At 39.8% G+C, this 14927-nt stretch overlaps 1 pseudogene across 1 annotated transcript; it reads right to left on the reverse strand.

Annotated features, from left to right (window-relative positions):
• Positions 1-1723: 1723 nt before the first annotated feature.
• On the reverse strand, positions 1724-2163 carry LOC308348079 (large ribosomal subunit protein uL15-like; annotated as a pseudogene). Its single transcript has one exon. The product of its transcript is annotated as a large ribosomal subunit protein uL15-like (transcript).
• Between the last annotated feature and the right edge of the window lie 12764 nt (positions 2164-14927).

The following is a 14927-nucleotide window of genomic DNA, read 5'->3' on the forward strand; positions in this document are numbered from 1 at the left end:
TTCCTGAGTATTCTTTTTTAATTTTTTTAAAGATTTTATTTATTTGACAGACAGAGATCACAAACAGGCAGAGAGGCAGGCACAGAGAAGAAGGGAAGCAGGCCCCCTGCCGAGCAGAGAACCCAATGCGGGGCTCGATCCCAGGACCCTGAGATCATGATCCAAGCCGAAGGCAGAGGCTCTAACCCACTGAGCCACCCAGGCACCCCTGAATATTCTAATTTGAAATCAAATTGGTATAAAATGGTGTCTTGTTATTATTTATTTCTTTGACTATTAGAGTGAACATTTCCTCATATTTGTGTTTACTAATTATAATTTCTATTTTTTAATGCAAGTTGTTTTGTTTATTTCATCTATTCATTTGTGTCCAGGGAGCCTGAATAATGTTCTTACTAATTTTTATAAGCTCATTTTAATGTAAGTAATAATCCTCTCCGTGTTTAATTACTATAAATATTATTTAGTCTGCTGTATTTCTTTCCAGCATAGTTGTTGTGTAGCACAAATTTTGCATTTTTTAGTAAGGTAACTATCGATCATTTTATTTGTAATTTGTTTTATTGTTTCAAAACTTAGAACGTTATTACTCCAGAGATTAGAGCTGAGCTCACTGTCAAACCCCCTGAGGCCCTAGTGTTCCAGCATGCTGAGAACTTAATGGGAGTAGAAGCTGAGTAAGGAAATCAGGACAGATAGAGTTAAGGTTAGATTATAGTTGTATTATTAAATGGTCAATGTGTGTGTGTGAGAGAGAGAGAGAGAGAGAGAGAGAGAGAGAAACATTTCCCCACAGAGGAAATATACTGTCCTTCCTGGGAGGTATTAATACCTTCAGTTTGGTTGGTACCCACGAGACCCAACTGTGTAGTAAGAATGAAGTAGGGAGTGTGACACTTTATAGGAAATTTGGCTTCAAGGAGGTAGCCACAAATTGATTCACATTCGGAGTACTTTTTTTGGTTTTGTTTTGGTTGTTTGAGATGAATTCGTTTTAAACAGAAGTCTCACTAAAACACAGCTCCAGAACAGAATGAAATCTCATAATGGAGCAACTGTTGCTAAATAATTTCCTGTTTGCCCCCAGATTGACCAGTTTCGGAAGGATTGGGGAGATCTCATCTTACAACATGTTCTAACAAAGAAGGAAGGGTTAAAAAAAAAATCATATCACCTCATTGCCACATGCCTGGAATACTTACAACAGCTAAAGATTTTCTGGAATATCCTTAATTCAGATATTCTATTTTGTTGATCTGTGTTCATTCCTACTTGTCAGATCACAGGTCCCACCTTCTGTTCAAAAAGTGGTCACCCCAGAAATTTGGCAACAGATTCCTAGCTTGTATTCTCAACCTAATTCTTCTCTTCTACTCCATTTTGCTTATCTTTGTTTACAATAAAAAGAGCACCTTTATGTGCCAGTGCTTAGTTTCAGAAACTCTAATGGTTTTCTGAATGTACTGGTTGTACCGTGCAAGGAGGAAGCCAGTTGGTTCTTTCTCACCACTGCCTTCCAATAAAACCTGTAGCTAAACTCCGTTCCAAGCTTCTGGATAGTGTCTAAGGCTTCTGCTTCTCTGGACCCTGGAGATTAGAACATTTTGAGGTATTAACAATCCCAGCCCAATCTAATTCAAGACTTTAATTTCGTGTCTGATTTTTTTTTTTTTTTTAAATCAGAGCACTTGTTAGCATTTAATGAACCTCACTCCATGTACTTTCAAGCTACCAGGATACAGCCCCCCACCACTTCATTCCCTTAATCTTCTCCATAGCTCTTCTACTAAAGAATTTGGCCTCCATGGTGACTGGGAGTTTCCCTTCCCCAAAACTTTATAGTAGCCCCATCACATTACATCGAAGATAGGAGCAGCTCCAGTCTTGGTGTTTTGTTTTGTTTTAAGGCATCAATTACCCGTGTCTGCTCACTGACCAAGGCCCACAGTTTACCAAGGGTGACAGTTGGGCAGAAGCTCTGGTTCCTCTGAGTGGTAATGCCTCATACTGACCTTTCCAAAGTAACCTGGGTGATTTTTGTCAAAGTTGATCCTGTGGTGATGCAGGCCACCAACATGACCCTGGCCTCCTGGCTGCTTCTGGTGCTTGCTGTTGTGGCTGTGGCCCCCGAAGTTTCCAGGTCTTCCTCAGTCTGGATGGCATGTCTTCAGTCCAGAGGAAAGAGCAGTTATCCATATCTGATTGAAACCTTCTTGTCCCTCTTCTCCAAGATACTTGAAATGGGCAAGTGGGGAGCTGAGGTCCATTTTTTCTTTCTTACTCTTTCCACCTCTTTCCCCTATTTGTTAGATGCTCCAGGGTTAAGCAGGAGGAAGAGGGGTATTTCTTAAAACGTACTTGGTGCTAGTCTGTGAAAACCCTCTGCATAGCAAACATCCAAACACTGATCATTTTTCAAATAGGAGGCTTTTGTGGGTTCTTTGGGGACTCTCTGTTGGAGACCTCCAATGCTGCAACATTTCCTAATGTGGGTGAGGCTCTCCCTTGCTGTCCTCTTTTGATACGCCCTCAACCCAACTCCGGCAGTTCATGCCCTGCAGCCTCTTTCTGCTGGGACAGCCTGGACCTTGGCAGGCAGTGTTCTTGGGTGGTGTCCTTTCAAGAAATCTCTGACCTCGCTATTCTTTTTTATTTTTATTTTTTAGTATTTTATTTATTTATTTGAGAGAGAGAGCAAGCAAGCTCAAGCAGGGGGAGGGGTAGAGGGAGAGGAAGAGGCAAATTCCCCACTGAACAGGGAGCCCAACATGGGGCACGATCTCAGACTCCAGGATCAGGACCTGAACCAAAAGCAGCTGCTTAACCCACTGAGCTCCCCAGCCCCCCATGACCTGGCTATTCTTTATAGCATCCATTTGGCCCACAGAGGCATGGTGCTTCTCTAAAGTCTGGAAATGCAATATTCTCTCTTTGTTATCTATCATACACTGTTCCAGCCAGCCTCTTCCCTTTGGACTTTTCTAGGTGAGAACCAGGCACCATTCTCTGCGCTCCCCAAACTCCAGAGAATACAGGTCAAACCCTCTGAGATAGGTGGAACAGCGCCCCCGTTTGCCCCTGCCGATGAGCATGCCTTAATCCCTGGAAACTGTGAATCTGTTACTTCATTTTTTCCATAGTGACACTATTTTTATTTTTTTACTTTTTTCTTTGAAGTAATACCTACACTCAAGTGGGGCCCAAAATCACAACCCCAAGGTCAAGAGTTGTGCACTCCACTGACTAAGCCAGCCAGGCACCCTTAATTTTTATTTTTTTAAACTGAAATATAGTTGACATACAATATTACATTAGCTTCAGATATATAATATAGTGATTCAACAATTATATAGATTACTAAATGCTCACTGTAATAATGGTAATTGCCAGCAGTCACTATATAAAGTTACTAAATATTATTTTTTAGTTGAACATTTTATTATATATGTATTTAATTTTAATTCCAGTATAGTTAGCATATAGTGTTATATTAGTTTCAGGTGTACAATACAGCCATTCAATAATCCTATACACTACTCAGTGCTCATCATGATAAATGTATTTTTAATCCCCATCACCTATTTCACCCATCCCCCTGCCGACCTTCCCTCTGGTAACCACTAGTTTGTTCTCTATAGTTAAGGGTCTGTTTTTTGGTTGATCTCCTTTTTTTCTTTGTTCATTTGTTTTGTTTCTTAAATTCCACGTATCAGTGAAATCATATGGTATTTATCTTTCTCTGACTGATTATTTCACTTAGCATAATACTTTCAAGATCCATCTATGTCATTGTAAATGACAAGATTTCAGTCTTTTTTATGGATGACTAGTATGTCATTGTATATACATACCACATCTTTTTTATCCATTCATCTCTTGATGGACATTTGGGCTGCTTCTATATCTTAGCTATTGTAAATAATGCTGCAATAAACATACGGGTGCTTGTATCTTTTGTGATTAGTGTTTTTGCCTTCTTTGGGTAAACCTCCAAACTGTTTTCCACAGTGGCTGCGCCGGTTTGCATTACCACCAACAGTGCATGAGGGTTCCTCTTTCTCTATTTCCTTGCCAACACCTGTTGTTTCTTGAGTTTTTGATTTTAGCCATTCTGGCAGCTGTGAGATGATATCTCATTGTGGTTTTGATTTGCATTTCCTTGATAATGAGTGATGTTGAGCATCTTTTCATATGTCTGTTGGCTATCTTTATGTCTTCTTTGGAGAGATGTCTGTGTCTTCTGACCATTTTTAATGGTATATATATTTTTTGTATTGAGTTGTGTAAGTTCTTTTATATTTTAGATACTAAATATCAGACATTTCATTTGCAAATACCTTCTCCCATTCCGTAGGTTGTCTTTTGATTTTGTTGATTATTTCCTTTGCAGTGCAAAAGACTTTAGTTGATGCAGTCTCTGTAGTTTATTTTTGCTTTTGTTTCCCTTGCCTCAGGAGACATATCTAGAAAAATGTTGCTATGGCTGATGAAATTACAGAGAAATTACTGTTTGTGTTCTCTTCTAGGATTTTTACAGCTTCAGGTCTCACATTTAGGTCTTTAATCCATTTTGGGTTTATTTTTGTGTCCCCAATACCTTTGGTTGAAGAGACTGTCTTTTTCCCATTGCATATTCTTGCCTCCTTTGCTGAAAATTAATTGACCATATAAGTGTGGGTTTCTTTCTGGGCTCTCTGTTCTCTTCTGTTCATCTATGTCCCAGTTTTTGTGTCAGTATCATACTGTTTTGATTGCTACGGCTCTGTAGTAGATCTTGAAATCTGGGATTGTGATACCTCCAGTTTTGTTCTTCTTTTTCAAGATTTCTTTGGCTATTTGGAGTCTTTTGTGGTTCCATACAAATTTTAGGATTGTTTGTTCTAGTTCTGTCAAAAATGCTATTGATATTTTGATAGGGATTGCATTAATCTGTACATTACTTTGGGTGGTATAGACACTTTAACAATATTTGTTCCTCCAATCCATGAGCATAGAATATCTTTCCATTTGTTTGTGTTGCCTTCAATTTCTTTCATCAGTGTTTTATAGTTTTCAGAATACAGGTCTTTCACCTCCTTGGTTAAGTTTATTCCTAGTTGCTTTACTATCTTTGGTGCAATTATAAATGGGATTGCTTTCTTAATTTCTCTTTCTGCTTCTTTGTTATTAGTATATAGAAATGCAACAGATTTCTGTATATTGATTTTGTATCCTGTGACCTTACTGAATTCATTTATTAGTTTTAGTAGTTTTTTGGTGGAGTCTTTAGGTTTTTCCATATATAGTATCATGTTGTTTACAAACAGTGAAAGTTTTACTTCTTACCAATTTAGATGCCTTTTATTTCTTTTTCTTGTCTAATAGCTGTTACTAGGACTTCCAGTCAAATGTGTTACTTTACATGGCAAAAAGGACTTTGCAGATGTGATTAAGATTATGGAGAAATTAAGATTATGGAGAAATTATCCTTCATAATCCAGGTAGGCCCAATCTAATCATCAAGCCACATGAGTCCTTGCAAATGGAGAACCTATCCCAGCTATAGTCAGGGAGAGAGATGTGACTACAGAGGAAAGTTCAGAGAACTTTGACCCTAGAGGGATGCTCTCCACCATGCTTGAAATGGAGGAAGAGGGCCACAAGTTGAGGAATGTGGTGACCTCTATTTAGCTCAGAATGGTCCTCAGGTATAGCCAGCAAGAAAACGAGGACCTGAGTTCTACAACTACAAGGGACTGAATTTTGCCAATAGCCTAAGTGAGCAGGAAATGGATTATTCTCTAGAGTCTCCAAAAAATGAGCTTGCTAATAACTTGGTTTGAGTCATTGAGACCCCCCCAGTGGACTTCCGCCCAATAAACTGTAAGGTAATAAATTTGTGTTGTTTTAAGCCACTAACCTGCAGTAATTTGTTATGGCAACAACAGAAAACGAATATATTCTCCCCCAATCTTACTGGTTTCTGCCTCTTGGTAAACATGTGTTTACAAGACCAAGATTGTGTTCCTCCCCTTGGCAGGGAATCTCTACCTCCATTCTTTACCATTGCATTTCTTGAAGTCTCTCCCTCATGGTTTGGGAAGACAATGATGTACTTTTCTATACCACCAGCATGACGACATTGTTGGCATTCTTTCTTATTTATTTTTTAGAGGTTTTATTTATTTGACAGCACAAGCAGGGGGAGCAGCAGGCAGAGGGAGGAGGAAAATCAGACAGAGGGAGGAGGAGAATCAGGCTCCCTGTTGAGCAGAGCCTGACATGGGACTTAATCTCCAGACCCTGGGATCATGACCTGAGCCGAAGGCAGATGCTTGACCAACTGAGTCACCCAGGCACTCCTGGCATTCTTTCTTATGCATAGGCTGGAAGTGGATGTCTTGGTGTATCCAGCACTTTATTTTTTATTTTTATTTATTTTTTTTAAAGATTTTATTGATTTATTTGATAGAGAGAGATCAGTAGGCAGAGAGGCAGGCAGAGAGAGATGGAGAAGCAGGCTCCTTGCTTGCGGAGCAGAGAGCCCGATGCGGGGCTTGATCCCAGGACCCTGAGATCATGACCTGAGCCGAAGGCAGAGGCTTAACCCACTGAGCCACCCAGGTGCCCCTCCAGCACTTTATTTAAGCACACCTGCTCCCTCAGTCACAACGTAGAGGCAGGAAAAACCCCATGTAACATTGTTGGACAATAACAATCATACATCTTTCTCTTTGTTCTGTGTTTTAGCGCAAATGCATACGTACCGTTCATAAACATTTCCATTACTCTCTAGCTACCTGAGTTCCTCTGCCAGACTAGGTCTCCTTGATGGAAATCCTGTTACTGATTCTCTGTATTTTGATGAACACATCTTTCACATTGGACTCTGTATACTTTTGGTCCTATTATCTGTCTGAAATTAATTTCTGCAACCAAGCCAGTTGCCCCACTCTTTCATTCTATTTTATGCGGACTGCCAGCAGGACATCATGTCTGTGCTGTGCCTTCATGAGTGTAGATAGAACCTTAATTTTGGAAGGGTTGAAGGGACTAGAAAGCTCAGCTGTTTCACTGCTTCTTTACTTTCACTCCTCAATCTTGAATCGTCCCTCTTCACTGTCTTCCAAGATATGCTTATGTGAGATCCGTGGGGGAATCTCACTACTTCTGTTGACAGCTTGTTCCAATATGGAGATTTTTTTTTTTTAGCTCCTTGAGAGTTGGAACCAAATCTTTTGCATTGTGACAACACCAGCCCCAATTTAAGCCTGAGGCATAGCAGAAACTCAGTGAATGAATAAGTAAATGGATTAGTGAATGAATGAATTATTATTGGGCCCCAAACTGGCTTCCTTATGGCTCCCATTAAGTAGTCCTGGGAATGATTCAGAATGATTTAATCCCTTCTCTACAGAATAGCCTTTAGCAATATAAAGTTATCCTGTCCTAATTATGTCTTTCCTTCTCATCTGATATATTTTCAACCCCCCAAAGATAGTCCTACACATCAAATTCAACCCTTTCTGCTACAGTTGTGTAATGGCCTCCTAAGGAATGTTCAGTTTTCTGGAATGCATTTAGCATGAGGGTGGGCCGGAAGTGATTGTGTAACTATTGCAAAAGTCTGTGGTTTGAGTCTTTCCAGAAGTTTTATCTCAGCAGCCCAGACACGGGCCTCTGCCAAAAATCACAGCTTCTCTGTTTCCCATTGTGTAGTCTGTAGATAGTCCTGATAAAGGACTGAGGGGTTTATATGGAAGGCGTCATGGTGTGTTGTAAGTATAATAGGATATTGAATGGGACTTTTCGTGGTGTCATGAAATTTCATCTGAAGCCCCAAAGCTGAGAATGAAAGGTGATAAGTATCCCCAGGTTTCCAAATGGGGTACTAACATTAGACATATCCATGCAGAAATAATGAAAAGACAGCAAAATTGTTATCAGCCTCCATCACACACTTACAGCGGGTGCAGGAGAATGGGAACTAAGAAGGGTCCCTGAGGTAGTGGACAGTGTTGTGGCATTTCCCTTTTTCTTCTTATGAGGGAGCCCTCAAGAGAATTGGAGGCTCTGGCAGTGCCCTGTCATTGGAAGCAGGGTTGGAAAATTCATGGAGAAATGGTTATGTGTCTTCTGGACAGTTTAGGGACATACATTAATGGAAACAGATGCTTGCTTGCTTGCCTGATGACTATGGAATGTGGGAGGCCGGTCAGACCAAACAGTGAACTCAAAGTGAATGAGGAGGGCAATGGTGAGAGAGCTGTCTGCACTACCAGAATTTTCAATGGTGGGCATATGTGTTTCCTAGGAGCTATGATGGAAGATGGCTGGCCTTCAACCAGGAGGGCTGCCTGTGGGGTAAAGGAACCCCAGCAATAAGCTGCTCTATGGTGTATCTCTCAGCAGGAGCTGAGAAGTGTGTGAGAAGTTTCTGAGAGAAGTGGGAAAGTACATTTGCTTTTAGGGAGCTTTTCAATCAGGTGGCTTCTACAGTGAGCCTTTGAAAGCCCATAAATACATCCCATTGGAGAAAGCCTGCATAGGTGCTCCTCCTATCTCAAGGCCATCGTCTACCATATTTTAATGGGACCTACCACAAAAATACATTTGCTTCTTTTCCTTCTAATCCCCCTACCCCTCCACCCTGACCTCGGAGAAGCTGGAAGTGGCCCACTGAGGGGAAGGAGAATGAAGGAGATGAAGGAAGAACAGATACTACCTCCTTTCCACGCTGCAGGGCTGTGGTCACCCTGCTGTAGGTCGGGGTAGGACTGGGGCAGGGGGTGTGGTGGTGGGAGACTCTGAACTGGGTATGTGATTGAAGTTTTAAATAGAACTTTTTAATGAGTTTTAATTGTTGAACATAGCTTAAAAATCTTAAAGTACAAAATGTGCTTGAGATGTTGTCTGGGCTTGGGGAGAAGGGCAATTTGACAGAGCATGTTCAGAGGGAGTGATTAGAGAAAAATAACACTGTTTTCTGTTTGTATATCATCGAGTTAGCCCATCTGATAGAATTGAGGGAGGCCAGGCCCAGGGGATAGGTGGGCAGCAGACTATGTTCTAGAATTTCGGTACTATGGACTCTTCTTAGCCCTGAAGTTTTTGATATTGCTGTTTAATTTTTTAATTTAATTTTTAATTTTTTAAAAGATTAACTTATTTATTTTAGGGAGGGGCAGGGTAGAGGCAGAGAGAGAGAGAGAGAGAGAGAGAGAGAGAGAAACCTAAGCAGACTCCGTGCTGAGCACAGAGCTCAACCCAGGGTTTAATCCTATGATGCTGAGCCAAAACCAAGAGTCAGACACTCAATTGAATGAACCACCTCTTTTTTAAGATTAAAAATTTTTTTTTTATTTTTTAAGATTTTATTTTTAAGTAATCTCCACACCCGATGTGGGGCTTGAACTCAGGACCCCAAGATCAAGAATGCACACTCCTCCCCAACTGAGTCAGCCAGGCACCCAGCTGTTTAATTTTTAAAAAAGCTTTTCCTTTGAAATAATGTTACAACTACAGAGAAGTTGCAAAAATAGTTCCCAGAGAGTAGAGAGTTCCCAGGTTCCTCTAATGTTAACATCCTCTATAACCATACTGTAATGATCAAAACCAAGAAGTCACCATTGATACAATGCTATTAACTACTCTACAAACCTTATTGTAGTTTGCCAGCTTTCTTGTGAATGTTCTTTTTCTGGCCAGAATCCAACCCAGGATCTCACAGTACATTTATTCGTCACATCTCCATAGTTTTCTCCTTAGTCTTTCTTTGTATCATTACATTTTGGGATTGGAAAGGACGGTAAAGATCTTCTAGATGAATGACCCTGTGGATTCTTGAATGTCCTCTATAAAAATTCCTGTGAATAAATTTTTCTGCATGAAGACACCTCTGCTGACAGTCTGTTCTAAATGGGGCCCAGCACTGTAAGGACATCTGTAGCCGTGATTTGCTTTCTTAAAGTTTTCACCCATTGATTCTGGGTCTTATTTTATTCTTGCCTTTTAGAGCAAGGTCATTTTCCCTTCTACATGCCAGCCTTCAAATATTTGGAAGGCCATTACATTTCTACTCCCCCTGAAGCCACACCCCCCACTCCTGTCACCAAATCCTTTCTTCTTCAGGATGAACATCTTTATTTCTTATTTTACTTATTTTTGAAAAAAGTATTTAATTTATTGATTTGAGAGAGAGATAGAGCACATATGGGAGAGAGAGAGCAAAAGAGTGCATGAACGGGGGGAAGGGCAGAGGAAGAGGAAGAAGCAGACTCCCCACTGAGCCGGGAACCCCATGCAGGGCACAATCCCAGGACCCTGAGATCATGACCTGAGCCAAAGACAGATGCTTAACTAACTAAGCCACCCAGGCGCCCCATAGGGTGAACATCTTTAGTTCTATCAATTTTTCCTTGTATGACATGGTTTTAAGTCATCCTACACATAGGTCACTATACCCTGAACAAGCACCAGTTGTATTTATGAATGTAGTTGGGGGTCTATCAATCTAGGTGATACCTGAACAGAGGAAAAAACACAAGTATCATTCTCCACATTCTATATCTTGTCTCTGCAGGCCAAGATTACATTTACATTTGGTTCATTTTTATAAAGGTAGTCAGGTCCTAGTTAAACATGAGAATTAAATAGTCATTTTCAGTGAACATAAATGGATAATCTGGGCTCCTGTGTGAGTTGTTAAGAGAAATTTGGCTTTTTTCTTAGAAATAACTTCTGGGGTAGAAGGCTAGACAAGGAAGTATGTTTTTAATTAAGCTTGGGTTGGCTTATATTGAAATTGAAAATGGTATCTGGCAAAAAGCTGCTGGTATATCTTATATATAAAAAAAAGGCAATGCATTTCCAAAAACTAGAGCAAATTCTCAAGGTATTGGCAGTATCTGGGAGAACTTACATTTGCTGAACAGCTAATGGAGATGGGTTGAGGAATACAATGTGGCCTGAAATAGAGCAAGTATTTTTACTTTAAAGTAATTCTCAATGCACTTTTTATCAGTCTTCAACTATCTGTACCCTGGTTCAAAATGCAGGGTATGTTTTGACCTTACCTGGGCGGTGTGGGTCTTGCTGGAGGGCGTTATTACAATACTATTGGCTACGTTCCCTATGCTGCACTTTTCATTTCCCTTACTTATTTTCAGTCAAATTTCTTAACATTGGATTTCTTCTGTGTTTGGTCTGGATTTTAGTTTGCAGGCCCTTCTTGCATGGAAGACTTTGTTTCTTTCTTTCTGTTTTCTTTCTCTGATTCTCCACCATTGCGGTTTTGAGGTTTGTCCCCATCTGGTCCGTGGAGTCCCCAGGTCTTTGATTGGCTCTTTGGGGCTCCTGCCCCACAGTGATGTTGGGGATATCACAGATACAGTCACTGAGCCTATCGATGACTTCCCTGGAAGCCAAGTGGAGAGGCCGAGGCTTGCCTGTCTTCTAAGCTTGCAGCATCACAGACATTGCTCTGGATCATAGTGGTTGTTTCCAGATTCCTTTCTTGACCTGGGATGCTTGACCTTGGCTCTGGTTTCAAGCCACCAACACTTGGCCTCCTGCTATTCTTATTCCTGCTTGTAGGGCAAGTCAGCTGTAAGCTCTGGAGTGGCCCTATTGTTTGTTTACAGCCGCAGTTCTAATTGGTTGCCACATGCATTCTGGTTGCTGCCTGTGTTGTGCTAGTTATTAATATTATCAATATCAACCTGCCTGTTACCCCACAGACGCTGCACTCCTGGCCACCTCTCATTGCTTTGGACCTGGGGCCCAGGGGTCCTGAGCCCTATTTAATGCTTTGGATTTCTGTTCTAGTTCTGGACTTAACGTTCATTTGTTTTCGAGCATGGCTGTGACTTTTTTTAAATTAAAATTTTCTTATAGAAATAATACACAACATTCTGTTAGCTTCAGGTGTGTACCATGATTCGATATTTGTATATATTGTGAAATGTTCACCACAATATGTCTAGTTCACATGGTTATGACTTTTATTTTCTTCTTTTTTTTTTTTAAAGACTTTATTTATTTATTTGACAGACAGAGATCACAAGTAGGCAGAGAGGCAGGCAGAGAGAGAGAGGAAGGGAAGCAGGCTCCCTGCTGAGCAGAGAGCCCGATGCGGGGCTCGATGCGGGGCTCGATCCCAGGACCCTGGGATTGTGACCTGAGCCGAAGGCAGAGGCTTTAACCCACTGAGCCACCCATGTGCCCCTATTTTTCTTCTGTATTTTATCTATCATACAAAAGAGCAGAGGAGAGGACCTCTGAGAGTCCTCAGAGGAGAGGACTTACTATGGCATTTTGACAAGAAGTTTCTTAAAGATGTAGTCTCTAAGTCTTCAAGATGTAGATGACCCTGGTCATCTACCATGTATCAAGATGAAAATCATTACAGAGATGGTGGAGAGTGCCAAAATTTGTTAAAGTCTGACTAATTTACTAATTGCAGACACTTACAAAACTGAATGTGTTAAAATTATTTAAAGTGAATATATATATATATATATATAAAATTTAAAATAAGAAATTTCCCAGTAATGTAGTGTTATTATAATAAGTGCTATAATAATAAACTCTAAAGGTGGGTAAGAGGAAACAAATGCTACGAAATTAATATGCATGTTAAATAAAAACTCACAGACACTCCAAAATGGGAAAAAAAGAAGAAACAACTTATTTATAACTCCTGATTTAAGGTGGACATTAAAAACCACAATTACAGACTATTCAGAAAGTATGAAAAATGAGAACACTATAAGGCATAAGGCCAAAGTTGTGCAGAAGCAAATGGATATTCTCAAGGGATCTCATTATTCAACAAAGCAAACATTCAACCGAAGAAAAACAAATTGAACCAATGTAAGGACAGGAGTGGGAAGAAAGAAGTATTAAATAAACTACTAATAGAAATCTTTGAATTAGAAAACAGAAACAATGGAAAATCAATACATTAATCTAAGAACTGGTTGACCAAAGAACCAATGTCTTTAAGAAAACCTTGGGAAAATAAAGAAGAAAAGAGAAAAAAACATGTAAAAATGAGAAAAGATGTAAAATGGTAAACCTAGAAGAAAAAGTTCTTTTCTGTAAGAAGAATTCCACAAGTTTATATGGGTGGGAGGATGGGAAGTCAGATTTGCTTTAAAATACAGTGCTCCATTTAAAAAGAGTGGTAAGGTCATAGGTAAAAGATATTGGCAAAAATGTTGATTACTGTCACAGCTGGGTAATGGGTATGTGGGGGTTTGTTACAGTCATTTTTCTACTTTTATGTATGTTTAAAATTTTCCATAATGAAATGCTAAAGGGAGAATGTTCTGCCTGACTCTATGCTAATGTGTATGGAAATCTCCCTAATGAAGTAGATGATTTTCTGAGAAAACACATTTCTAGAACTGACTCAAGGAGTAGAAAAATCTGATTAGAGCAACAACCCTGGAAGAAATTATAAGAGAATTACCTCTAAAACACTCCAAGATCTGAGAATTTTATTCATGAATTTCTTCAAGAAACACATAATTCTTATGCTCTGTAAATTATATGGAAGCAAATGATACCATCATATTCATTCTATAATGTTAGCACAACATTACCACTAGGACCTGATATGTAAACAACAAAAATACCAAGCCACAGAACAGTTTTATATGCAAATATATGGAAAACGTTGAAGGGAAATAGTAAGGAAGTTGAACTCAGTTGCATTCAGTTGGTCTATCTCCACTTAATCAATTCATCAGATTAAGAAAAGTTCATCGTTTCTTCTGTAAAACATCCTGACTGATGTCCATGGAGAATGAATGCTTATGACCAGTTTGCTCTGCTGTGTTCTTGCCATTTTGCTCTGATAATGACAGCTTATGTCAGCTGTGTTTCTGTAATCTAATTAAATATTTATGTACACTGATGAATAGAAGTATGGAAAAAGAATTGTTACTGTGAAAACTAAATTGAATATATTGGAAGAACTCAATGCAAGTGAGTAACTAAAAAAAATTAGGTGAGGATGAGATAATTATAAAATTTGGGGAAAAGACAAAAGTGAAGGAGAAATCTTCACACATATTGCTTTACAAACAACTTACAATTCTTTTTTTTTTTTTTTAAGATTTATTTATTTAAGAGAGAGAGAGAAAGAGCACACGTGCGCCCAGGGGTAGGAGCATAGGAAGAGGGAGAAGGAAAGAAGCAGACTCCCCACTGAGCTCGCAGGGCTAGAGTGGGGCTAGACCCTGGCTCAGGCTCAGTCTCACATGACCCTGAGATTGTGACCTGAGCTGAAATCTAGAGTCAGAAGCTTAACTGACTGAGCCACCCAGGGACCCCACAATTTTCTTCTTTAAATAAAAATAGCAGTGCATTAGGGATTTGATTTACATAAAAAGGATGGTATAGAATTCTAATTAGCAAACTGATATTCAAGAAAAGCCCCTTCCCTTTAAGTTAGTTAAGGCAACCTAGCTGCTGCGGTAGACAAACCCCCAAACTTCGACAGCTAATACATTAAACAAACATCAAATTGTACTCAAACCAGTTTAATAATAAAGGACAATTATCAGGACATACAGGGATGATATTAAAAATATATTTTTAAAGATTTTTATTTATTTATTTGACACAGAGATAGCAAGTAGGCAGAGAGACGGACAGAGAGAGAGGGGAAGCAGGAGCCCCGCCGAGCAGAGAGTCCAATGTGTGACTTGATCCCAGGGCCCTGAGACCATGACCCGAGCCAAAGGCAGAAGCTTAACCCACTGAGCCACCTAGGCGTCCCGATATTAAAAATATTTAACAACCAGTGCAGCATGGGATTGACCAGTTATAAAATATACCTGACTAGGAGGAATGGGCAGCCATGTGCAAACAGAATGGCTATTCTGGTGTGTACAAGTGAATATATATATGCCCAAGCTCATGTAACTGAGAAATCCTGA

Source organism: Martes martes (genome assembly GCF_963455335.1).
Source record: "Martes martes genome assembly, chromosome: 8".
NCBI classification, from domain to species: Eukaryota; Metazoa; Chordata; class Mammalia; order Carnivora; family Mustelidae; genus Martes; species Martes martes.